At 45.3% G+C, this 26,651-nt stretch overlaps 1 protein-coding gene and 1 pseudogene across 2 annotated transcripts in view; one reads left to right on the top strand and one right to left on the bottom strand.

The window, feature by feature from the left end:
- The first annotated feature begins 3,910 nt into the window (after positions 1–3,910).
- The window catches only part of IP6K1 (inositol hexakisphosphate kinase 1), a 62,220-nt gene continuing 39,479 nt past the window's right edge, over positions 3,911–26,651 (top strand). Inside the window, exon 1 of one of the 2 annotated variants that reach the window (XM_001166017.8) lies at positions 3,911–4,256. The gene's annotated coding sequence lies outside the window, so the exon portion shown is untranslated. Of the gene's footprint in view, positions 4,257–4,290; positions 4,909–26,651 lie in introns of those variants that run through there. The other variant, XM_016941112.4, reaches the window with a different exon arrangement.
- Positions 14,989–15,338, bottom strand: LOC107970641 (PHD finger-like domain-containing protein 5A; annotated as a pseudogene).

Raw genomic sequence — 26,651 nt, 5'->3', positions numbered from 1 at the left:
GGTTTTCCTTTTCTCTTTCAGGGTTTTTTTTTTTTTTAAGACAGGGTCTCACTATGGTGCCCAGGTTGGAATGCAGAGGCTATCCATAGGTGTTATCATAGCACACTATAGCCTCTAACTCCTGGCTTCAAGAGAGCCTCTCATCTCAGCCTCCTGGGTAGCTGGGACGATGGGCGCACCACTGCACCTGGCTTTATTTTTCTTTTAAGAAGGTATTGTATGATGCTCAGACTGACAGTGTGACTGATGCTCTATAGAAGTAATATGCTATCATCCTTGTCAGTGACTGAGGGGCCTCCAATCAGCATGTCTCCTCAGGGCCACCTGCTTCCTTTTCCTATCCAGAAGAGAGAGAACAATGCTGCTTGTGTGTGTGTGTGTGTGTGTGTGTGTGTGTGTGTGTGTGTATGTGTGTGAAGGAGAGAGAGAGAGAGAGGGGGAGAGGGGGAGAGGGGGAGAGAGAGAGAGAGAGAGAGAGAGAGAGAGAGAGAGGAGATAGGGTCTGGCTGTCTGGCTTTGCTGCCCAGGCTGGGGTGCAACGGTGTGATTGTGGCTCACTGTAGCCTTGACCTCCCAGGCTCAATCGATCCTCCTACTCAGAATCCCAAGTAGGTGGGACTACAGGCATGGACCACCATGCCTGGCTAATTTTTAATTTTTTTGTAGAGATGGGATCTCTCTATGTTGACCAGGCTGGTCTTGAATTCCTGGGTCCAAGCCATCCTCCCCCTTCAGCCTCCCAAAGTGCTGGGATTACAGGTGTGAGCCACTGTGCCTAGCTCACTGTTGCTTTTGTTGTTGTTGAGATGTTTCTCTTTTTAATTTTTTTCTTAATTTTTAATTTTTGTGGGTACATAGGTGTATAAATTTGGAGGTACATGAGATGTTTTAATAAGGCATGTAATGGTTAATAATCACCTCATCGAAAATGGGGCATCCATCCCCTAAAGCATTTATCCTTTGTGTTACAAATAATCCAATTATACTCTTTTAGTTATTTTAAACTGTACAATTAAGTTATTATTGACTACAGTCACTCTGTTGTGCTATCAAACACTAGGTCTTATTCATTTTTCTTTTTTTTTGGTACCCATTAACCGTCCCACCTCCCCACCCCTTCCAGACTCTGGTAACTATCCTTCTACTCACTATCTCCATGAATTCAATTGTTTTGTTTAAATCTTTTTCCTTTTTTTTTTTTTGAGATGTAGTCTTACTTTGTCACCCAGGCTGGAGTACAGTGGCACGATCTTGGCTCACTGCAACCTCCGCCTCTCATGATCAAGCAATTCTCCTGCCTCAGTCTCCTGAGTAGCTGGGACCACAGGTGTGCACCACCACGCCCGGCTAATTTTTTTATTTTTTATTTTTAGTAGAGATGGAGTTTTCCTATGTTGGCCAGGCTGGTCTTGAACTCATGACCTCAGGTGATCCTCCTGCCTCAGCCTCCCAAAGTGCTGGGATTACAGGCATGAGCCTCCGCACCAGCCAATCTCACAATCTCATTCTTTTTAATGGCTGAATAATATTCCATTCTGCATATGTACCATATTTTCTTTTCTTTTTTTTTTTTTTTTTTTTGAGATGGAGTCTCGCTCTGTTGCCCAGGCTGGAGCACAGTGGCGCGATCTCGGCTCACTGCAAGTTCCACCTTCTGGGTTCACGCCATTCTCCTGCCTCAGCCTCCTGAGTAGCTGGGACCACAGGTGCTTGCCACCACGCCCGGCTAATTTTTTGTATTTTTAGTAGAGATGGGGTTTCATCGTGTTAGCCAGGATGGTCTCCATCTCCTGACCTCATGATCCGCCCGCCTCGGCCTCCCAAAGTGCTGGGATTACAGGCGTGAGCCACCGCACCTGGCCCATATGTACCATATTTTCTTTATCCATTCACCTGTTGATGGACACTTAGGTTGCTTCCAAATCTTGGCTATTGTGAATGGCGCTGCAGCAAACATGGAAGTGCAGATATCTTTTTGATATACTGATTTCCTTTCCTTTGGGTACATACCCAGCAGTGGGATTGCTGGATCATGTGGTAGCTGTATTTTTAGTTTTCTGAGGAACCTCCGAACTGTTATCCATAGTAGTTATACCACTGTTGCTTTTTGAGGGCCCCATCAAACTTCAGGGCAATTTGCCAACTGTATGTGGAGGTTTTCTTGGGAAGGATCTGGAGCTTTTGCACTGCGGTGAGGGGTGATGCAGACTTGAGAATCCTGTGGCATGGCTGGTCCTGGAGGATTAGCAGAATCCCCCTTTTGAGGGTTGTTGGCTTTTCTTCCTGATCTGTTTCTTCTGGTTCCTCTGCTCTCACATCTCCCTGTGTTGACCTGAGCTATTGCATGTAGCCAAGTGGCCTGCAGCAATCTGCTGGTGGGCAGGTCTTGCTGGATGCAGTGTTGGCCCACTCTCCATGCCCAACCTGACATCAGGTCTCAGGCTTCTGCCAGCTCTCCAAGAGGACCTTACTGTGGTAAATCCAAGTTATCACAGTCTTTACTCGTCTGTTGAGTCTGTGGGCCTGAACCCCCTTAGGGTACTGGAGAACCTCCCTTTCTTTTTTTTTTTTTTGAGACAGAATTTTGCTCTGTCACCCAGGCTAGAGTGTGGTGGCGTGATCTCAGCTCACTGAACCTCTGCCTCCCAGGTTCAAGTGATCCTCCTGCCTCAGCCTCCTGAGTAGCTGGGATTACAGGCACCTGCCACCACGTCCAGCTAATTTTTGTATTTTTAGTAGGGACAGGGTTTCACCATTTTGGCCAGGCTGGTCTCGAACCTCTGACCTCAAGTGATCCACCTTCTTTGGCCTCCCAAAGTGCTGGATTACAGGCATGAGCCACTGCGCCTGGCTAGGAGGACCTCCCCTTCTGAACCAGTTATGGTATCCCAGGGCCAGGAAGAAGCTGAAAGCCTTCTGTGGGAACAAAACAAAGCAAAACAAAAACGCTTCATGGGGCTTCCACCAAAGTTAGTGTTTTAAGGCACGCCTCAGGAACAGCAGCTTGGAAGCAGGTTGTTCCAGGAAGTGGTTGTAGGCAGATTTTTCCTGAGTTCTTCCCCTGCTCTGAGGGTTCATTAAATCTTCCTCTGAGAAGCTCCACTTTTATCTTCATTTTACAGATGGGACAACCAAAGCTAAAGAGAGGCTAAGGCTCAAAAGTCACAGTTAGCTAGTTGGGGCATTTGGGTGTGGGCCCAGGCCACGTAACTTCATCTGTTGTTCTAAGCCTGAAGCCAAGCCCAGAGTTAGGTGTTCTGTATGGGGAGCAAGGTGTGACCATCTTCCTGGGACCATTAGTCTGCCTGGGAGGCCGGTCATGACAGTCCAGGGCAAAAGATGCTGTCACAGGATCTCAAGACAAGATGCTCTAGGGCAGAGAAAAGGGAGTGCCCGCTGTGTGTCAGGGCTTGGGCTAGGCTCTAAACCTCAGGCAGGAAAGCATGGGCAATGAGCCAGAGGCTGCTGTGGCAGCACAGACTGCTGTACCTCGAGGCTAGTAAGGGACAAAGCGTGGGAAGCTGGGATAGAGGCTCCTCACACTCTGAAACCAGCAGGAGGAGGTGCGAGACCCAGCACCTCCATTTCTAGAGGTGGCGTGACCTTGGCTCGGCCTCCCCTCTCTGAGCCTCAGTTTCCTCTCCAGAGTGAACTGGGGGCTGCACCCCCCTTCTCCCAGAGTGGGGGACAAAAAAACGAATAGCACACCGCTGAGATTCCCTGTGTGTGCGCAAGTGTATGACAAAACGCCGCCGGTACCGCACGAGGGCCAGGGACGCAGAGAGGCCAAGGGCGCTCCGGCCTCGGAGTATCCAGCGAAAACTCTGCCGCCAGCCACTCCGGGAACGAAGCGCATGCGCCAACCCATGCCGTCACAGTCACGTGCCCCACGCTTTCGGCAGGGGCCCTGAGAGGCAGACTCTGACTGACAGGTGAGCTGACCTGTCAGCAGGAAGCACTTCCCCTGGCGACGAGCAAAAAGACTGTTGATTGGGGATAGCACCCCCTCGGGGGCGGGTTCTTTGCAGTCCTGGTTACTATGACGCCCGGCCCCCGCCCCCTCGGCTAGCCGCCATCTTGTTGTTGATCCGTACCCAGTGGGCAGCGCCGGGAGCTGGACCAAGCGGCCGGTGAGAGGCCGCTGTAGCGGTGCTCAGCCACCTGTACTGCCTGCCAGGGGGCGGGCCGAAACCTGGAGGCCCGGGGGGCCCAGCTCCCGTAGGGAGCCGTGGGCGCTCGGTGCCCGGGCCGGGCAGGTGAGTGACAGGGGCCGGGCCGATAGACCGGCCTGACGCCCGCGGGGAGGGCGGTGGCGGGCGCGGGGTTGGAGTGGGCGCGCGTGGGGTCGGGGCTCCGGTGGGGCCATCACTGGAACATCGCTCTAGCGTCCTGACCGGCCGCCCGCCGAGCCTCCTAGATGCTGGCACCGAAGCCGGGGGGACAGCCGGTGTGGAGGACGGAGAGCGCCAGTGCCTGAGGGCTGGCCGGCTAGTAGCGGGAAACCAGCTTCTCTGACCGAAGCTCTGGACTCCGCTGATCCGGAGCGCCGAAGTGTGTCCGGTGCCACCCTGATGCTCTCCTGGGAGTTATGTTGCTCCTGGCTGAGAAATAGACTTACCTCTTTCTTAGATAGCGTTCCTGCGAGTGATTTTCAGGACGCTGGATGCTAAGACTAGACGAAGCAAGCCAAAGCCCCCGCGAGCCAGGCAGGCCGGTGTCACGGCCCTATGATTATGGCAAGGGGGACCCTCTGCCTGGCTGCTGCTTCCTGAGACCCGTTCGGAACCTCACGTGTACCTCGAAGCTCACCGTTTTCCTCGCAAAGAACCTGGTTAAATGTCCATAATGGCTGAGTTTTATTTTGGAACATAATTTCTTTGGTTCTTCACCACCACTTTTTGGAGAGTGGTAATGTCTTCCTCTTTTTGCTTTAGGAGAAAGTGAATATTATGGTGATAACTTGATTTTATCTCCTAAAGGGATGCTCGCCATAGGAGACAAAGGAAACGTAGGAGTGTCTTAGAATCGGAAAAAGAAACTTGTTTTTGTTGTGGATGATATCGAACTGGCAAATTAACTTTTTTTTTTCTTTTTTTTCTTTTGAGACAGAGTCTCTCGCTCTGTTGCCCAGGCCGGAGTGCAGTGGCGCGATCTCGGCTCACCACAGCCTCCACCTCCCGGGTTCAAGCGATTATCCTGCCTCAGCCTCCCGAGTAGGTAGGACTACAGACACGCGCCACCATGCCCGGCTAATTTTTGTATTTTTAATAGAGACGGGGTTTCACCATGTTGGCCAGGCTGGTCTCGAACTCCTGACCTCGTGATCCACCCTCCTTGGCCTCCCAAAGTGCTGGGGTTACAAGTGTGAGCCACTGCGCCCGGCGCAAATTAACTTTTAACAGTACTAAAATTATCTTGCTCAGTGAAAACACCTTCAAGCCCCTTTCCTGTGAATTTGGGCAAGTTGGAGATCCTCAGTAGAGTGTGCAGGTCTAGGAAGAGTTCTCATTGCTCCAAAACACATTTCTCTTGACCTGTGGCCTCTTTGGTTCTTTGTACAGTCTTCTTGTATGTGGTCATAGAATATGCCTGCATGAGATGACTAAGAAGTCAAGCGACAATACTTTGTGCACTTTTTGTTTTGTTTTGTTTTGTTTTTTTGAGCTGGAGTCTTGCTCCGTTGCCAGGCTGGAGTACAGTGGTGCCATCTCGGCTCACTGCAACCTCTGACTCCCTGGTTCAAGCAATTTTCCTGCCTCAGCCTCCCGAGTAGCTGGGACTACAGGCACGTGCCACCACACCTGGCTAATTTTTGTATTTTCAGTAGAGACGGGGTTTCACTATATTGGCCAGACTGGTCTCGAACTCCTGACCTCATGATCAACCCGCCTCCGCCTCCCAAATTGCTGGGATTACAGGCGTGAGCCACCGTGCCAAGCCTACTTTTTTTTTTTTTCTGAGACGAAGTCTCGTTCTCTCACCCAGGCTGGAGTGCAATGGCACAATCTCAGCTGACTGCAACCTCTGCCTCCTGGGTTCAAGCGAGTCTCCTGCCCCAGCCTCCCAAGTAGCTGGGATTACAGGTGCGTGCCACCATGCCTGGCTAATTTCTGTATTTTTAGTAGAGACCTGGTTTCACCATGTTGTTCAGGCTGATCTCGAACTCCTGACCTCCTGATCCACCTGCCTTGGCCTCCCAAAGTGCTGGGATTACAGGCGTGAGCCACTGTGCCTGGTCACTCGCCTAGCCTACTTTGTGCACTTCTATCAGGATCTTGTCACCTCTGAATGTATAATTTTGAAAGAGGCCAGGTGCAGTAGCTCATGTCTGTAATCCCAGCACTTTGGGAGGCTGAGGCGGGCGGATCACCTGAGGTCAGTAGTTAGAGATTAGCCTATCCAAAATGGCGAAATCCCATCTCTACTAAAAATACAAAAATTAGCTGGGCGTGGTGGTGCATGGAGGCTGAGGCAGGAGAATCACCTGAACCCGGAAAGCGGAGGTTGCAGTGAGCTGAGATCGCGCCACTGCACTCCAGCCTGGGTGACAGAGTGAGACTCAGTCTCCAAAAGTAAATAAATAAATAATAAATAAAATAATAATTTTGAAAGAAACCAGCTCCTTGGTCAGGAGATCCTTTAGGAAAGCAGGTGCTAAACCCAGAGGAAGCTGGCAGCTTGTTGCTGTTCGACTGAGTTTATACTGCACTTGTGAGGCAAGGGAGAAGTTGAGTAGTCTTTAGTTATTTATTTCATTGTCCTTCAGGGCCATTTTTTGAATCTTTAGTTCATTTTAATCTTGGTAAGACCAGTTCCTCGGGCAGTTCTTGAAAGGAGGGGGATATTAAAATATTAGCTTTTCTTTCTTTTTTTTTTTTTGAGACGGAATCTCGCTCGGTTGCGCTGGCTGGAGTGCAGTGGCATGGTCTTGGCTTACTGCAAGCTCCACCTCCTGGGTTCACGCCATTCTCCTGCCTCAGCTTCCCAAATAGCTGGGACTACAGGCACCTGCCACCACGCCCGGCCAATTTTTTCGTATTTTTAGGAGAGACGGGGTTTCACCGTGTTAGCCAGGATGGTCTCAATCTCCTGACCTCATGATCCGTCTACCTGGGCCTCCCAAAGTGCTGGGATTACAGGCGAGAGCCACCGCACCCAGCGAAAATACTAGCTTTTCAAAATTGTCCCAAGCCCCTGCTTTTTTTTTTTTTCTGAGACAGGGTTTCACCATGTTGGCCAGGCTGGTCACTCCTGACAGGTGATCCACCTGCCTCAGCCTTGGCCTGGGATTACAGGGGTGAGACACCACACTGGCTGTCATTTGCATTTTTAAAAATTACTTATGTAGAGATGGGGTCTCAGTTGCCCAGACTGGGCTTGAACTCCTAGTCTCAAGTGATCCTCCTGTCTTGGCCTCCCAAAATGCTAGGATTACAGGCATGAGCCACCATGCCTGGTTTTTTTTTTTTTTTTTTTTGAGACGGAGTCTCACTCTGTCGCCCAGGCTGGAATGCAGTGGCATGATCTTGTCTCACTGCAACTTCCGCCTCCTGGGTTCAAGTGATACTCCTGCCTCAGCCTCCCGAGTAGCTGGGACTACAGGAGTGCGCCAGCACGCCTGGCTAATTTTTTTTTTTTTTTTTTTAGTAGATCCGGGGTTTTGCCATGTTGGCCAGGCTGGTCTCAAACTCCTGACCTCAGGTGATCCACCCACCTTGGCCTCCCAAAGTGCTGGGATTACAGGTGTGAGCCACCACACCTGGCTACGCCTGGCCTTTTTTAAGAGACAGTCTCTTAAAAACCTCCTAGGCTGGAGTGTAGTGACACAATTGTAGCTCACTGCAGCCTCCAGCTCCTGGGCTCAAGTGATCTTCTTGCCTCAGCTTCCAAAGTAGCTGGGACTACGCACATGCGCCACCATGCCTGGCTAATTTTCTTTGTCTTAATTTTTTTGTAGAGATGGGGGTCTCACTATGTTGCTCAGGCTAGTCTCAAACTCGTGGGTGCAAATGATCCTCCTGCCTCGGGTTCCTAAAGTGCAGGCATGAGCCACTGTGCCTGGCTTGTGATGGGCATTTTTAAGTGCAAATGTGTCAGACTGTTGTTATAATAGTAGACCCTCCAGGCTGGGCACGGTGGCTCAAGCCTGTAATCCCAGCACTGTGGGAGGCCGAGGTGGGCGGGTCACTAGGTCAGGAGTTCCATACCAGCCTGACCAACATGGTGAAAAACCGTCTCTACTAAAAATACAAAGATTAGCCAGGTGTGGTGGCGTGCACCTGTAATCCCAGCTACTCAGGAGGCTGAGGCAGGAGAATCACTTGAACCTGGGAGGTGGAGGTTGCAGTGAGCCGAGATTGCGCCACTGCACTCCAGCCTGTGTGACAGAGCTAGACTCCATCTCAAAAAAAAAAAAGAAAAAGCAGACTTTCCATCCACTGTTCTTTATCTTTGCATAATTTATCTGTAAACTTTAGTATTTTTATTTACTTAATTTTTTTTTGAGACAGGTCTTACTCTGTTGCCCAGCTGGAGTGCAGTGGCATGATCATAGCTCACTGCAGCCTGGAATTCCTGGGCTCAGGTGATTCTCCTGCCTCAGCCTCCAGAGTAGCTGGAACTACAGGTGGGCACAACTGTGCTCAGCTAATTTTTAATTTTAATTTTTTTTTTTTTAATGGACATGGTGTCTTGTTTGTTGCCCAGGCTGGTCTCTAACTCCTGGGTTTGAGTGATCCTCCCACCTCGGCCTCCCAAAGTGCTGGATTATGAATGTGAGTCACCTTGCCTGGCCAATTTCAGGAGTTTTTCACACTGCACAGACTACGGAGATCCTGCACTGAAATCAGGAACTGCTACAGGCTTATGGGATGAGATCTGATGTCCTAATGTGGCATTTAAGGTGATACAGTCCAACTGGCTCCAGCCTACCTTCTCAGGGTTTATCCTAATCCCCACTAACCAAATGGTTTGCTAAACATTCCATACATACTCTTTCTCTGCACAAATCCTCTCATGGCTGAATCCAGTGACCTATGGCCTGTGGAGATGACCTTTTGCTTCAGCTTTTCCCTTGTCCATAGTCCAGCTCCATTTCTACCTACCTTCTTTATAAAACGTCTCCAAAACATTTCTGCTCCTGGGGATATATTCCATACCCTTTGAACTGCAGTTACATTATTGCTCTGAAACAAACATCAAAATAGTATTTGCTCTTTTAAGAATAATTTTTTAGGCCGGCACAGTGGGTCACGCCTGTAATCCCAGCACTTTGGGAGGCCACAGCGGGTGGATCACCTGAGGTCAGGAGTTCGAGACCAGCCTGGCCAACATGGTGAAACTCTGTCTCTACTAAAAATACAAAAAATCAGCCGGGCGTGGTGGCGGGTGCTTGTAATCCCAGCTACTTGGAAGATTGAAGCAGTAGAATCACTTGAACCTGGAAGGCAGAGGTTGCAGTCAGCTGAGATTGCGCCACTGCACTCTAGCCTGGGCAGCAAGAGTGAAACTCTGTCTCAAAAAAAAAAAAAAAAATCTTTTTTGTTTCCTCTGGTAGGGCCTAATAATCCTTTTCTGACAGGGACTGTATTTTACACTTTTTGTGTCTTTTTGCGCCTGTACGTAGTAGATGAGGACCAAATATTTATAAAGATGTACTAGATTTGTCTGAGTTGGAAACACCTTTTGTAATTAAACAGGGAAATAGAAGGGAGTGGGCAAGTAGAAGTGGGGATTTGGTGGCTATGAATTTCTGCCTCCACCCTGCCTTGCCTTGAAGTGCTTGCATATGTTAACTCTAGTGCTTTATAGAGGCAGGCCCATCCCTTAGTGCTGCAGAACAGAGACAGAACTTGCTCAAAGGGCAGAACTAAGGCCTGGAAAGAGCCCTTCCTGGTTAAAGTGCCACTTTTCTAGGAAAACATTTCTGTGAGCATGGCACTGGATGCAAACATTTTTAGGCCCTTTTCTTTGTTGTGGCTTGATCTCACTGCCTCCTTGGGCTGCTGTAAATGGCAGTATTTGCTGCCTGCCCTCCTCCCAGTGCCCCCCTGACACTATAAGGAACAGTGATGGGCAGAGCTGGGGAAAGACTGCACAGTACACTCTTGTTTCTGACTTGGAAAAAGGAAGCAGTCAGGCATTTTGTGTCTTTGTGGCTCTGGATCTGTGCTTTTGCACTAATTTTTAAATATAGGTTTTCATTTCTCCTACTACAGCAGAATTTGAGCAATAGATTCTGGGTAGGAAAGCCTAAGACTGTGTGTGTGTGTGTGTGTGTGTGTGTGTGTGTGTGTGTGTGTGTGTGTGTGTGTGTATGAAAGATGATAAAGATTCTCGTGTGCTACTGTGGTTTGAAGTTATGTTTATTTAGAAGACGTAACAAATGAGCTTTGATGGGAACACATGTTCACTTCAGTGCTGGATCTCTGTTAGGGACTTTGTTTTGTTGAGTGCCTAGAAAATCTGCTGATCTCTTTTGTAAAATTTTATTTGTGGGTTTAGCTTATTTATTCCTGTCTCATTATATAAAAGGAGGGCAGGGTAGGGGAGCAGGTCTAGGACTGGACTCTTTGCAAGTCTAAAATTCAATGTTGATGAATAAGAGCATCTTATAAATACATAAAAATCTAGGTGTAGGCCAGGTGCCGTAGCTCATGCCCATAATTCCAGAACTTTTGGAGGTTGAAGCAGGCAAATTGCTTGGGCCCAGGAGTTTGAGACCAGCCTGGGCAACATAGTGAGACCCCATCTCTGCAAAAAAAAAAGTAAAAGTTAAACGAGCATAGTGGCATGCACCTGTATTCTCGGCTACTTGGGAGGCAGGGGTGGGAGGATTGCTTGAGCCCAGGAGGTTGAGGCTGCAGTGAGCCTTGATTGTACCACTGCATTCCTGCCTGGATGACAGAGCAAGACCCTGTCTCTAAAAAGAAAAGAAAAATTTGGGTGTATTATGATTGAATGAACAATCATTAAACAACTTACTCTGTAATAAAAAAAATCAGATGATGTCGTATGTTGATGGAAATATGGAGAAATTAGAGACCTCATACATTGTTGGTGGGAATGTCAAGTGGGCCACTTGGGAAAACAGTCTTTATGTGGTTAAACATAGAGTTACCATATGACCCAGCAATCTCCCTCCTGGCTATCTACCCAAGAGAAATGAAAACAAATGTTCACACCAAAACTTGTACATGAATGTTTATGGCAGCATTATTCATAATAGCCAAAAGGAGAAGCAACCCAAATGTCCATCAACTGACAGATAAAATGTGGAGTATACATACAAGGGAACATTACTCTGCAATAAAAAGGAATAAAGTGTGATACATGTTACAACATGGATGAACCTTGAAAACATGTTAAGTGAAAGAAGTCAGATACAAAAGTTCACATTTACATGATTCCATTTATGTGAAATATCCAGAATAGGCAATTCTATAGAAACAGAAAGTACATTAGTGATTGCTTAGGGCTTGGAGGTGGTTGTAGGAGATAGGGAAAAAGATAGCTTAAGAGTATGGAATTTCTTTTTGAGATGATTAAAACATTCTAAAATTGTGATGGTTGCTCCTATTTCTGAATATTTTATACTTTTTTAAAATTTTATACTTAAAATCATTGAATTGTACACCTTAATGGGTGAACCGTATGATGTGTGAATAATACATCAATAAAGCTGTTAATTAAAAACGTATTGGCTGGACATGGTGGCTCATCCCTGTCATCCTAGCACTTTGGAGGCTGAGGCAGTAGGATCACTTGAGCCCAGGGATTCGAGACCAGCTCTGGAAACATAGCGAGACCCCATCGATACAAAAAATAAAAAAATTAGCCAGGCGTGGTGGTGCGTGACTGTAACTCCAGCTACTAGGGAGTCTAAGATGGGAGGATCGCTTGAGTCTGAGATTTTGAGGCTGCAGTGAGCTGTGGTTGGGCCACTGCACTCCAGCCTGGGTGACAGAGTGGGACCCTATCTTTTTTTTTTCTTGAGATGAAGTCTCGCTTTGTCGCCCAGGCTGGATTGCAGAGGCACGATCTCGGCTCACTACAACCTCTGCCTCCCAGGTTCAAGTGATTTTCCTGCCTCAGCCTCCTGAGTAGCTGGGATTACAGGCACCTACCACCATGCCCAGCTAATTTTTGTATTTTTAGTAGAGACGAAGTTTCACCGTGTTGGCCAGGCTAGTCTTGACCTCCTGACCTCAAGCCATCCACCTGCCTTGGCCTCCCAAAGTGCCGAGATTACAGGCATGAGCCACCACACCTTGCCAAGACCCTGCCTTTTTTTTTTTTTTTTTTGAGACCGAGTCTCACTCTTGTTGCCCAGGCTGGAGTGCAGTGGCGCGATCTCGGTTCACTGCAACCTCCACCTCCAGGGTTCAAGTGATTCTCCTGCCTCAGCCTCCCAAGTAGCTGGGATTTACAGGCATGTGCCACCACGCTCGGCTAATTTTTGTATTTTTAGTACAGACGGGGTTTCACCATGTTGGCCAGGATGGTCTCGATCTCCTGACCTTGTGATCCACTCGCCTTGGCCTCCCAAAGTGCTGGGATTACAGGTGTGAGCCACCACACCCAGCTGAGAGACCCCGTCTTAAAAAAAAAAAGTCATTTCACTGTTAAAGAAAATCCCCTGCACACCAGAAATGGCCAGCTGATCTCTGATCTTTGACCTTTATGCTTTATCATTTTTTTTTTGTTTGTTTGCCACAGAGTCTCGCTCTGTCGCCCAGGCTGGAGTGCGTGGCGCGATCTCAGCTCACTGCAAGCTCCGCCTCCCGGGTTCACACCATTCTCCTGCCTTCGCCTCCCGAGTAGCTGGGACTACAGGCGCCTGCCACCACGCCTGGCTAATTTTTTTGTATTTTTAGTAGAGACAAGGTTTCACCATGTTAGCCAGGATGGTCTCGATCTCCTGACCTCGTGATCCGCCCGTCTCGGCCTCCCAAAGCGCTGGGATTACAGGCGTGAGCCACCACGCCTGGCCCTTTATCATTGTTTTTAAAGAAATTTCCAACTTTATTGTGGTATAATTTTTCTTTTTTTCTTTTTTTTTTTTGAGATAGAGTCTCGCTCTGTCTCACAGGCTGGAGTGCAGTGGCGCAATCTCCACTCACTGTAACCTCCACCTCCCAGGTTCAAGTGATTCTCCTGCCTCAGCCTCCCGAGTAGCTGGGAGTACAGACACGTGCCACCACGCCCGGCTAATTTTTTGTATTTTTAGTAGAGATGGGGTTTCACTGTGTTAGCCAGGATGGTTTCGATCTCTTGACCTCAGGCAATCCACCCACCTCGGCCTCCCAAGGTGTTGGGATTACAGGCATGAACCACTGCACCTGGCCCAACAGATGTCTATTTCACTTCATTGAAAAGATTTCTTTTTTTGGAGACAGAGTCTTGCTCTGTCACCCTGATTGGGGTGCAGTGGTGCCATCTTGGCTCACTGCAACCTCCGCCTCCTAGGTTCAAGTGATTTTTGTGCCTCAGCCTCCAGAGTAGCAGGGATTACAGGCATGTGCCACCACAATGGACTGATTCTTGATTTTTTTAGTAGAGATGGGGTTTTGCCGTGTTGACCAGGCTTGTCTCGAACTCCTGACCTCAAGTGATCCACCCACCTTGACCTCCCCAAGTGCTGGGATTACACGCATGCGCCACTGTGCCCGGCCCAGTGAAAAGATGTCAGTTAGTCATAGAAGGTACTCTTATTTCCCTTTCCAGTCAACCCCAGCCTGCTTCCTTGGACACAGACAGGTGCCAATCTTTCTATCACTGTAGATTAAATTTGCGTTTCTTAGAAGTTTCACATAAATGGAATCATATTAATATACAGTTGATCCTCATTATTCACAGAGTTTGTATTTTCAAGTTTGCAAACCTGCTAAAATTTACTTGTAACCCCAAAATCAGTACTTTTGGTGCTTTTGCTATCATTTATAGATATGCACAGAGTGACAAAAATTTTGAGTTGTGTGTTCCTAGCTGAGGTTAAACAAGGCAACATGCTGCTGCCTTCTTTTCAATTATCATACTGTAAATAAGTGTCCTTTTCTTGGTCTATTTAGTACCATGGTTTTTTGCATTTATTTGCTTTTTTTTACTGAGACTGAGTCTTGCCCTGTCACCCAGGCTAGAGTGCAGTGGTGCTATCTCGGCTCACTGCAACCTCCGCCTCCCGGGTTCAAGTAATTTTCCTGCCTCAGCCTCGCGAATAGTTGGGATTACAGACACGCACCACCATGTCTGGCTAATTTTTGTATTTTTAGTAGAGGTGAGGTTTCACCATGTTGTCCAGGCTGGCCTCGAGCTCCTGGCTTCAAGTGATCTGCCCATCTCGGCCTCCCAAAGTGCTGGGATTACACGCATGTGCCACTGCACCTGTCCTGATTTGCTTTTTGTTGGTGATTTTTAATGTTTATTTTCATTTTTATTTATTTTACCAGAAAATAAACACTAACTTTATTAATGTAATAGCAACAGAAAGGGTTTCCAATTTCTCAGAAGGAAAATAACATGACAATAGCGCAAGTGTTAAAAGAGTAAATGGCTACATTTCTTGTTCTGATAGCTTCCCACCATACACCAAAGGTTCTTCAAGGACAGCTGCCACCAGAGCTGCTGCAAGATCATGTTTTTCACTGGGTGTAGCTTCACAGTCAACTCCTCAAGCAGAAGACTAAAATATTATTTCTTAGAAGATCTTGGTTGAGGGAGAACATATCAATATGGAGAACAGATCTTTGCTTCTCAAATTCAAGAAAAACCATTAACTAATCTATCAATTTTTCTCCAATAAAGTGTGCCAGAGTGCTCTGTGAAGAATCCTTTTCCATCCCTACCACATGTCTGGGTGAAGGGAGAGGAGGGTTGGTAAGCTGCCAGTACACTAGCAGGCACTCCTGGTGATGCTCTGGGCTCTGCTCCCTTTCTGCCGGGAGTAGCAGGCATCTTTTCTAGCCGCTGCAGCAGCTTGATGTTGTGGGGAGGAAGGGGCCACCCACCAATCACCTCTTCTTGAAGCTGCATTTTTTGTGTTCATAGAAGAGGTCTGTCTTAGAGCTCCCCAAATTGACAATCTTTGGGCAGCCATCTCTATCCTTCTCCTAGATGGTGCACTCCTTACAGTAATAGGCACCAGAGACCCCAGGGCCTCCACAGATCACACAGCACCCATGCTAAGATACGTAGTTACACTCATCACATAGCACACCATAGTGCAGGGACGCACAAAGGAGTCACAAATCACACTTGCTGTCACATTTTTCACACAATCTTCCGATGACAACACCAGCTGGCTTGCAGCAAAAGATCAAATCAGGATGATGTTTAGCCATAGTTCCCAATGAAGCCGGCTGCTAGAAGCCTTTTTTTTAATTTTTTCGAGACTGCTTACAGGTTGTTAGCCACTGCGCCTGGCCTTGTTGGTGATTTTGATGCTTAAAATGGCCCCCAAACATCGTATTGAAGTGCTGCCTGGTGTTTTTAAACACAAGAAGGCTTTGATTACCTTACAAGGAATGTGTAGGGAAGTTTTGTTCAGGCATGAGTTATAATGCTGTTAACTATAGTTCAGTGTTAATGAATCAGTTATTTATATTAAATAAGGTGTTTTTAAACAGAAACATACCTAAAAGGTTTTATATTGTATGTATGTAGATCTGGAAGGTTATATATTAATTGGTTAATGAAAATATGACTAGATCATCTTCTACTGGCTGAGAGTTTATTAAACAAAAAAAAAAGAAAATATGACCAGAGGCCTACAGGAACTTAACCATTTATTTTGTCTAGGTGCAGTGACTCAGTATTCAATAACTCATTGTACACAATGACTTTATAAAACATAATTACCATCAGTAATGAGAATTGACTGTATAGTTTCTTGTGTCAGAGCCCTAGCTAAGTGTTCTAGACTTTAATGTCTGGGAGCCACAGACGGTGCTTTTGTTGATAAGTATTCATCCCTTAAATTCCCTCTCCCATTAAAAGTCATTTCCACGGGTCACCTATTATGCATAGCTCAGTTTGTAATATTTCATTGTTTTACCATTAACTTCTTGGGCCATACTGACTTTCAGTTCTCTGAAGGCAGGAATTATTTTTGTCTTGTTAGTAATAATATACTACGTGGTCTTACTCTGTAGATATTCAATATGTATTTGATCATGTAAGTACTTAAAAATTTTTTTTTCTTTTTTTTGAGATGGAGTCTAGCTCTTTCGCCCAGGCTGGACTGCAGTGGCACTATCTCAGCTCACTGCAAGCTCCACCTCCTGGGTTCACACCATTCTCCTGCCTCAGCCTCTCGAGTAGCTGGGACTACAGGCACCCACCACCGCACCCGGCTAATTTTTTTTGTATTTTTAGTAGAGACGGGGTTTCATCATGTTAGCCAGGATGTTCTCGATCCTCCTAACCTCATGATCCGCCTGCCTTGGCCTCCCAAAGTGCTGGGATTACAGGCATGAGCCACTGTGCCCGGCCTGCAAATTTAAATTTAATGGTCCCTGACTAATTTGGAGACTTTATAGTTGCAATTCGGACAAAAAATTGGTTTGGTGGTGAGTATTCTGGTTTTGTGTGTGTGTGTGTGTGTGTGTGTGTGTGTGTGTGTTTTAGAGAGAGTCTTGCTAATGTTACTCATGCTGGTCTCGAATTCCTGGGCTCAAGTGATCCTGCTGCCTCAGCCTCCCATGTATACCACCATGCCTAGCTAGTGAATATTCTGAAACTTATTTATAAAGACTTATGCTCAACTTGAAGATGTTGTATGGATCAGGGTCAAGCAGCATGCTAGGCAAGATATACATAGGCTATTTTGGTTTACTGTTTTTGGTACTTTACCTGGAGACAGTGCAGCAAAAATTAAAGTGAGTTCATTAGCATAGAAAATATAATGAATATTAAAAAGCTTCTTCTCTATTTGGGAAGATGTATTATAAAATATGTGGCTATCTTTTTTATTTATTTATTTTTGAGATGGAGTCTTGCTCTGTTGCCCAGGCTGGAGTGCAGTGGTGCGATCTCGGCTCACTGGCTCACTGCAAGCTCCGCCTCCCAGGGTCACGCCATTCTCCTGCCTCAGTCTCCTAAGTAGCTGGGACTACAGGCGCCCAGCTAATTTTTTGTATTTTTTAGTAGAGATGGGGTTTCACTGTGTTAGCCAGGATGGTCTCGATATCCTGACCTTGTGATCCACCTACCTCGGCCTCCCAAAGTGCTGGGATTACAGGCGTGATCCACCGCGCCCGGCCAGTATGTGGCTATCTTACATATTTTGCAGGTGTCTCTAAGTGCTGACCTTGGTGCCAGGGAGCCCATATTAAGTTTGAGTAATTTCATGAAGCAGAGTGTACCAGGCAGGACCACTTGGACCCTTAAGCATATTAACTTGACTGTTTACAGTATTACTTTTCATTGGTAGAATTGGGACTATATACAAAATTATTAATTGGCCAGGTGCAATGGCTCATGCCTGTAATTCCAGCACTTTGAGAGGCTGAGGCAGGAGGATCAGTTAAGCTTAGAAGTTCAAAACCAGCCTGGACAACCCAGCAAGGCCCGCTTATCTACCAAAAAATAAACAATTAGCTGGGCATGGTGGGACATGCCTAAAATTCCAGCAACTGGGGAGGCTGAGGTAGGAGGATCACTTGAGCATAGGAGTTGGAGGCTGCAGTGAGCAGTGATCATACCACTGCATTCCTGCCTGGGTGAGAGTGAGACTCTGTCTTTAAAAAAAAAAAAAAAAGCTCAAGAGTTCAAGACCAGCCTGGGCAACGTAGTGAGACCCTGTCTCTATGTAAAAAAAAAATAGAATTATTAACTGTAACAGAGACTGGAGTAATGAGAAATTGGCTAGTCAGAAGTAGAGAGAGGCTGGGTGCGGTGGCTCATGCCTGTAATCCCAGCACTTTGGGAGGCTGAGATGGAAGGATCACTTGAGTCCAGGAGTTTGAGACCAGCCTGGGCAACATGGTGAAACCTTGTCTCTACAAAAAATAAAAAAATTGGCTGGGTGTGGCAGCATGTGCCTATAGTCCCAGCTACTAGGGAGGCTGAGATGGGAGGATTGCTTGAGACCAGGAGATGGAGGCTGCAGTGAATCATGATCGTGCCACTGCACTTTAGCCTGGGTAACAGAGTAAGATCCTGTCTCAAAAAAGAGAACGCTCTAGAATATAAGAAGACAATATATGTATATATAGCCTTCTATATATACATATTTTATATATTATATAGTCTTCCTATATATTATATATATAATATATTAAGTTAAAAAGGAAGACTATATAACATATATATTACACATATATATTACATATATATGTGTTACACACACATATTACATATATATGTGTTACACACACACACACACATATATATATATATATATTTTTTTTTTTTTAAGGGAAAGGGTCTTGTTTTGTCACCCAGGCTGGAGTACAGTGGTGCAATTATAGCTCACTGCCACCTTGAACCCACCTTGGGCTCAAGGGATCTTCCCACCTCAGCTTCCCAAGTAGCTGGGACTACAGGTGTGCACTGCTGCACCCAGCTAATTAAAAAAATTTTCTGTAGAGGTCTTGCCATGTTGCCCAGGTTGGTCTCAAACTCTTGGGCTCAAGCGATCCTTCCTCTTTGGCCTCGCAAAGTGTTGGGATTACAGGTGTGAGCCACCACGCCTGGCCACTCTTGAGTAAGGTTTCTTTCACACAGTGTAGTGTTTTAATTTATACATGCTGTTGTCTGTATCAGTAGTTTATTTTTATTGCTATATAGTATTTCATTGTATTAACACTACAGTTTGTTTATTCTGTTGATAGATATTTGGGCTGTTTCCAGTGTTTGCCTTATGAGTAAAGCTTTTATGAACTTTTTTGCACAGGTTTTTTGTGTGGACATACACATTCATTTCTCTTGAAGAGACTAGAATTGCTGGGTCATAGGATAGATGTATGTTTAGCTTTATAGGAAACTGTAACACCTTTTCCAAAATGGTTGTACCATTTTTACACTCTTACCAGTAATGTATGAGAGTTGTGGTTGTTCCACATTTAGCAACATTTAGTGTGTTGTAGTGTGTTTTTAATTTTAGCCATTTGGGTGAAAGTATAGTGGTAACTCATTGTGGTTTTAATTTTCACTTACCTGAATGCTAATGATATTGAGCACCTTTTCCTGTACTTAATGGTCTTTGTGTATCTTCGTTTGTGAAGGATGTATTCAAATCTGTTGCCCATTTTTTTTTAAATTGGCTTTTTTATTTTTTAAAGAAATGTATCTTTTAGAGATAGGGCCTCCCTATGTTGCCCAAGCTGGACTTGAACTTCTGGGCTCAAAGGATCCTTCTGCCTCATCCTCTCAAGTAGCTGGGACTATAGGTGTTCACCACTGTGCCTGGCAGGGTTTTTTTGTTTTTTGTTTTTTGTTTTTTGTTACTGAGTTTTAGGAAGGTTTTTTGTATTCTGGATACTATATTTTTTGTTTTTTGTTTTGTTTTTTTAGAGACAGGGTCTTGCTCTGTTGCCCAGGCTGGAGTGTAGTAGCGTGATCATAACTTAGTGTACCCTCTAACTCCTGGGCTTAAACGACCCTCCTGCCTCAGCCTCCCTAGTAGCTAGGACTACATGTGCATACTACCATGCCCAGCTTATTTTCTTTTTAAAAATTTTTTGTAGCAATGGAGGTCTCAGCATATTTGCCCAGGCTGATCCTGAACTCCTGACCTCAAGCATTCCTCTTGCCTGGGCCTCACAAGATGCTAGGAATACGGGTGTGATCAAGACTCCATCTCATAAATAAATAAATAATCAGAGGTTTTCAATTTTGATGAAGTCCGATTTATCAATAATTTCTGTTATGGTTATTGCTTTCTGTGTTCTGTCTGAGTGTCTGAGGACACCTTGCCTACCTCTTAAGTGTCGGACATTTCTAGCAAGGCTTGAAGTCAGGTAGTGTAAATCATATAACTTTATTTTTTTTGAGACAGGGTCTGGTTCTGTCACCCAGGCTGGAGTGCAGTGGCATGATCTCCGCTCACTACACCCTCCACTTCCTGGGCTCAAGCCATTCTCCCACTTCAGCCTCCCGCGTAGCTAAGACTACAGGTGAGCTCTGCACACCTTGGCCTCCCAAAGTGCTGGGATTATAGGTATGAGCCACCATGCCCAGCCTAACTTTATTTTTTGTGTTTTCACCTACAAGCTTTCTAGTTTTAGCTTTTACATTTTGGTCTCTGAGTCATCCTAAGTTAATTTTTGTTATTGTGTGAGATTGGGGCTGGTGTTTCTTTTTCCCCCACATAGATAACTGATTGTTCCATTACTAGCAACATTTGTTGAAAAGACTTGTGTATTATCTATTGCTCTGTAACAAATTATTCCAAAACTTAGCAGTTTAAAACAGCAAACAGTTATTACCTCAGTTTCTGAGGGCTAGGAATTCAGAAGTGGCCCAGGCTAGAGTGAAGTGGTGATCACAGCTTACTGCAGCCCTGGCCTCCTGGGCTTGAGTGATCCTCCCAACTCAGCCTCCCAAGCTGGAACTACAGGCATGCACCACCATGCAGGGCTAGTTTTTTCTATGTTTTTGTAGAGATGGGGTCTCACTTTGTTGCCCAGGCTGGTTTTGAACTCCTGGGCTCAAGTGATCTTTCCCTGTTGGCCTCCCAAAGTGTTGGGATTATAGGCCTGAGCTACCATGCTTGGCTTAGAGGATCTGTTTTCAAGATGACTTATTCATAAAGCTCTTTGCAGGAAGCCTCAGTTCCATATCGTTTGTCTCTACCCAGGGCTTTTGTTTGTTTGTTTTTAAATTTTCCCTACTTTAAAGCTAACAAGTTATACACAGGGCTCTTTGAGTTTCCTCATGGCGTGCAGTTATCTCCTACAGAAATGATCTAAGACAAAGTAAGGAAGAAACCATGAAGCCTCTTATGACCTAGTCATACACTATCACTTCTGCCATATTCTTTTCATTAGAATGAGTCACTAAGTCTAGCCTGTACTCAAGGAGAGAGGAGGATTTCACTTTTTAGAGGGAAGAATGTAAAAAAATTTGACATAGTTTAAAACTACCAAAATTTTCTCTCCCCATTGGTTTGCTTTGGTACTTTTGTCGAAAAACAATTGACTGTTATATCCTGATTTGTCGCTGGCAAAAAACCCAAAAACAATTGACTCTGTAGATATGGGCCTGTTTGTGAAATCTGTGTTCTGTTCCATTGATCTATTTGTTTATCCATATGCCAGTACCCCACTACTGTAGCTTTATAGCAAGTCTTGACATGAGGCAGTGTAAATAACCCAACTTTATTGTTTATCAAGATTTATTTGAATATTACAATTTCTTTTTATTACCATATAAATTTTAGAATTAGCTTGTCAATTTCTGTAAAAAAGTCTCCTGCCATTATGGTTGAGATTCCACTGAATTTATAGATTCATTTGGGGAGAATTGACATCTTAACTATATTGAGCCTTCTAATCCATGTGCTGTGTGAGGCATATTTCTTGATTTATGCCTTCTTTACTATCTTGCTACATTATTTCATTGTTTTTAATGTAGAATTCTTTCACGTTTTGTTAAATTTGACCCAAGACATTTGATTTTTTGATGCTATTGTAAATGAAATTTTTAAATTGTAGTAAATATACATGAGAAAATGTAGAATTTTAACTATTTTGAAGGGTATGATGCAGTGGCATTAAATACATTCACAATGCTGTTTTGAGAACTACTTTCATCATCCCAAATAGGAACTCTACCCATTATATAGTAACACCCCATTCTCACCTCCCCCAGCCCCTTGTACGTTCTTAATAATCTTTTTGTCTCAATGAATTCGCCTATTTTATTTTATTTTATTTTTGAGACAGTCTCACTCTGTCACCGAGGCTGGAGTGCAGTGGCCCAGTCTTGGCTCACTGCAGCCTCCGCCTCCCAGGTTTAAGTGATTCTCCTGCCTCAGCCTCTCAAGTAGCTGGGATTACAGGTGCCCGCCACCACGGCCGGCTAATTTTTGTATTTTTAGTAAAGATGGGGTTTCACCATGTTGGCCAGGTTGATCTCGAACTCCTGACCTCAAGTGATCCGCCTGCCTCAGCCTCCCAAAATGCTGGAATTACAGGCTTAAGCAACCGTGCCCAGCCCTGTTTTATTTTATGTAAGTGGAATTATAATTATATAATTTTTTCCCTTTTGTGCCTGGCTTATTTCACTTAGCAAAATGTTTTCAAGATTCATCCATGTTGTGACATGCATCAGAATTTCATTCCTTTTTAAGGCTGAATAATATTTCACTGTATGTATATACCGCATATCTTTATCCATTTATCTGTTGATGGACATGGGTCATAGACACCATTTGGTTATTGTGAATAATGCTGTGAACATTGGTGTATAAATATCTGTTTTGGATTCCTCCTTTCAGTTCTTTTGGGTATAGACCTAAAAGTGGAATTGTTGAATCATATGGTAATTCTATGTTTAACTTTTTGAGGAATTGCCATACTGTCTTCTTTACATTCTCACCAGCAGTGCACAAGTGTTACAATTTCTTCATATCCTTGCCAACACTTATTTTCTATTTTTTTTTTTTAATAACTTGGGTATGAAGTAGTTTCTCATTGTGGCTTTGATTTGCATTTCCCTAATGACTAATGAAGTTGAGCATCTTTTTGCATATTTTTTGGCCATTTGTAAATCTTCAGAGAAATGTCTAAGGCCTTTGCCCATTTATGAATTGGGTTATTTTTGTTGTTGTCGAGTTATACAAGTACTTTATATGTTCCATATATTAATCCTTTATCAGATGTATGATCTGCAAATATTTTCTGCCATTCTGTGGGTGATGTTTTCACTCTTTTTAAATTAATTAATCGGTTTTTTAGAATAGAGATGGGATCTCACTATATTGCTCAGGGTGGTCTCAAACTCTTGGGCTTAAGTGATCCACCTGCATCAGCCTCCCAAAGTGTTGAGATTACAGGTATGAGCCACTGTACCCAGACGAATTTTATTTTTTTAAGTAGTTGTTGTTATTATTATTATTTTTTGAGATGGAGTCTCACTCTGTCACCCAGCCTGGAGTGCAGTGGCGTGATCTCTGCTCACCACAGTTTCCGCCTCCCAGTTCAAGCGATTCTCCTGTTTTAGCCCCCCGAGTACCTGGGATTACAGGCACGTGCCACCACAACTGGCTACTTTTTTGTATTTTTAGTAGAGATGGGGTTTCACCATGTTAGCCAGGCTTGTCTTGAACCCCTGACCTCAGGTGATCTGCCCACCTCGGCCTCCCAAAGTGTTGGGATTACAGGCGTGAGCCACCGCGCCTGGCCAATTATTATTATTTTTTAAGAGATAGGGTCTCATCCTGTCACCCAGGCTGGAATGAGTGATATGAATGTAGCTCACTGCAGCCTCAAACTCCTGGGCTTAAGTGACTGCCTGCCTGCCTCAGCCTTCCAAGTAGCCGAGACTACTGGTATGAGCCAGTGCAACTCAGCTGATTTTTTAAACATAAAATAAAAAATTTTGTGGAGATGGGATCTTGTTATGTTGCCCAGGCTGGTCTCAAACTGAGCTTAAGCAATCCTCCTGCCATGGCTTCCCAAAACTGTAGGATTTCAGGCCCTTGGATTTCTTTCTTTTTTTTTTTTTTTTTTTTTTTTTTGAGACGGAGTCTTGCTCTTGTCACCCAGGCTGGAGTGCAATGGCACGCTCGCTGCAACCTCTGCCTCCAGGGTTCAAGTGATTCTCCTGCCTTAGCCTCCCGAGTAGCTGGGATTACAGATGCCCACCACCATGCCCGCTAATTTTTGTATTTTTAGTAGAGACGGGGTTTTGCCATGTTGGTCAGGCTGGTCTCAAACTCCTGACCTAGTGATCTGCTCGCCTCAGCCTCCCAAAGTGCTGGGATTACAGGTGTGAGCCACTGTACCTGGCCGATTTCTTTTTTTTTTTTAAGATGAGGTCTCGTTCTGTCACCCAGGCTGGAGTGCAATGGCACGATCTTGGCTCACTGCAACCTCTGCGTCCCGGGTTCAAGTGATTCTCCTGCCTCAGCCTCCTGAGTAGCTGGGATTACAGGTGCCCACCACCACACCCAACTGATGTTTTAATTTTTAGTAGAGACAGAGTTTCACCAGGTTGGCCAGGCTGGTCTCGAACTCCTGACCTCAAGTGATCCACCTGCCTTGGCCTCCCAAAGTGCTGGGATTACAGTTGTGAGCCACAGCGCCTGGCGTTTCTTTTTTTTTAGACAGAGTTTCACTCTTGTCACCCAGGCTGGAGTGCAGTGGCGCGATCTCGGCTCACTGCAGACTCGATCTCTTGGGCTCAAGTGATTCTCCCACCTCAGCCAGACTCCCGAGATGCTGGGACTACAGGCATCTGCCACCACACCCAGCGAATTTTTGTGCTTTTTGTTTTTGTTTTTGTTTTTGTTTTTGTTTTTTGAGATGGAGTCTTGCTCTGAAGCCCAAGCTGGAGTGCAGTGGCGCAATCTCGGCTCACGGCAAGCTCCGCCTCCCGGATTGACACCATTCTCCTGCCTCAGCCTCCCAAGTAGCTGGGACTACAGGCGCCCGCCACCACACCTGGCTAATTTTTTGTATTTTTAGTAGAGACGGGCTTTCACCGTGTTAGCCAGGATGGTCTTGATCTCCTGACCTCGTGATCTGCCCGCTTCGGCCTCGCAAAGTGTTGATATTACAGGCGTGAGCCACCACGCCTGGCTTTGTGTGTTTTTTTTTAGATATGGGGTTTCGCTGTGTTGCCCAGTCTGGTCTTGAACTCCTGGTCTCAAGTGACCCACCTGCCCTAGCCTTCCAAAGTGCTGGGATTACAGGTGTGAGCCACAGTGCCTGGGTAATGTAGATTTTTACATAGTTTATGTATCAGTTGACTATTAAGTGGTATATGAAAAAGAGATAAATGATAAACCAAAGGTACAGTGACAGTGGCCCTTTTTTTTTTTTTTTTTTTTTTTAAGACGAGTCTCGCTCTGTTGCCAGGCTGGAGTGCAGTGGCGATCTCGGCTCCCTGCAACCTCTGATTCCCATGTTCAAGTGATTCTTCTGCTTCAGCCTCCCAAGTAGCTGGGATTACAGGCACGTGCCACCATGCCCAGCTAATTTTTTTTTTTTTTTTAAGTAGAAACAGAGTTTGACCATGTTGGCCAGGATGGTCTCCATCTCCTGACCTCATGATCTGCCTGCCGCGGCCTCCCAAAGTGCTGGGATTACAGGCGTGAGCCACCACGCCCTGCCTACAGTGGCTTTTATGTTTACTTATGTAGTTACCCTTACCAGGGTTCTATATTTTTTCTTTTTATTTTTAGCTACTGTCTGGTGTCCTTTCATTTTAGCCTGAAGGACTCCCTTTAGCATTTCTTGTAGATCTGGTCTAGTAGTTAGCAACTCCCTTAGTCTTTATCTGGAAATGTCTTAATTTCTCTTTCATTCTTGGATAGTATTTTCAGATGTAGAATTCTTGGTTGACAGTATTTTCCTTTAGGACTTATATATGTTATCCTACTGCCTTTTGGAGGTTTCTGAGGAGAAATATGCTGTTAATCTCGTTTAGGATCTTTTGTACTTGAGGCATCAGTTTTCTCTTGCTGCTTTAAATATTCATTCTTGTCTTTTGGTTTCAATAGTTTCATAACACGTTTTTGTTTTATAATGTGTCTCATATGGGTCTCTTTGAGTTTATCCTATTTGGGTTCATTGGGATTCTTTTTTTTTTTTTTTTTCAAGACAGAGTTTCACTCTGTCACCCAGGCTATTGTGCAGTGGTGCAGGTTGCTCACTGCAACCTCCGCCTCCCAGGCTCAAGTGATTCTCATGCCTCAGCCTTCCTAGTGGCTGGGATTACAGGTGTGCACTACCACGCCAGGCTAATTTTTGTATTTGTAGTAGACATGGGATTGTGCCATGTTGGCCAGGCTGGTCTCGAACTCCCGACCTCAAGTGATCTGCTTGCCTTGGCCTCCCAAAGTGCTGGGATTACAGGCATGAGCCACCACACCTGGACTTCATTGGGATTCTTGAATGTATATAGTTGACTCTTGTACAGTGTGGGGGTTGGGGTGTCAACTCCCCACACAGTCAAAAAATCTGCATATAACTTTTGACTCCCTCAGAGCTTAATTACTAGTAGCCTACTGTTGACTGGAAGCCTCACTGATAACATACACAATCAATATATAATTTGTTTGTTGTATATATTTTAAAATTCTTCTCGTTTTAGAGACAGGGTCTTGCTTCGTTGCCCAGGCTGCAGTGCAGTGGTACAATCATAACGCACTGCAGCATTGAACTCCTGAAATTAAGCAATCCTCCCACCTCAGCCTCCTGAGTAGCTGAGACTATAGGTGTGCATCACCATGCCTGGCTATTTTTTTTTTCTTTGGTAGAAATGGGGTCTCACTATGTTGCCCAGGCTGGTCTCAAACTCCTGGGCTCAAGTGATCCTCTCACGTTCACCTCCCAAAGTGTGCAATTACAGGCATGAGCCACCACACCCAGTAGCTATAGGGTTTTCATTAATACCCTTTATTAAGTGAGGAAGAAGTTTCCTTCTCTCTTTAGTTTGTTGAGAGGTTTTTTTGGAAACAGTCTTGCTCTGTTGCCCACACTGGA

The sequence above is a fragment of the Pan troglodytes genome, chromosome 2 (assembly GCF_028858775.2).
Source record: "Pan troglodytes isolate AG18354 chromosome 2, NHGRI_mPanTro3-v2.0_pri, whole genome shotgun sequence".
NCBI lineage: Eukaryota > Metazoa > Chordata > Mammalia > Primates > Hominidae > Pan > Pan troglodytes.
Note: the sequence above shows the minus strand (reverse complement) of the source record. Positions and strands in the feature narration are given on the sequence as shown.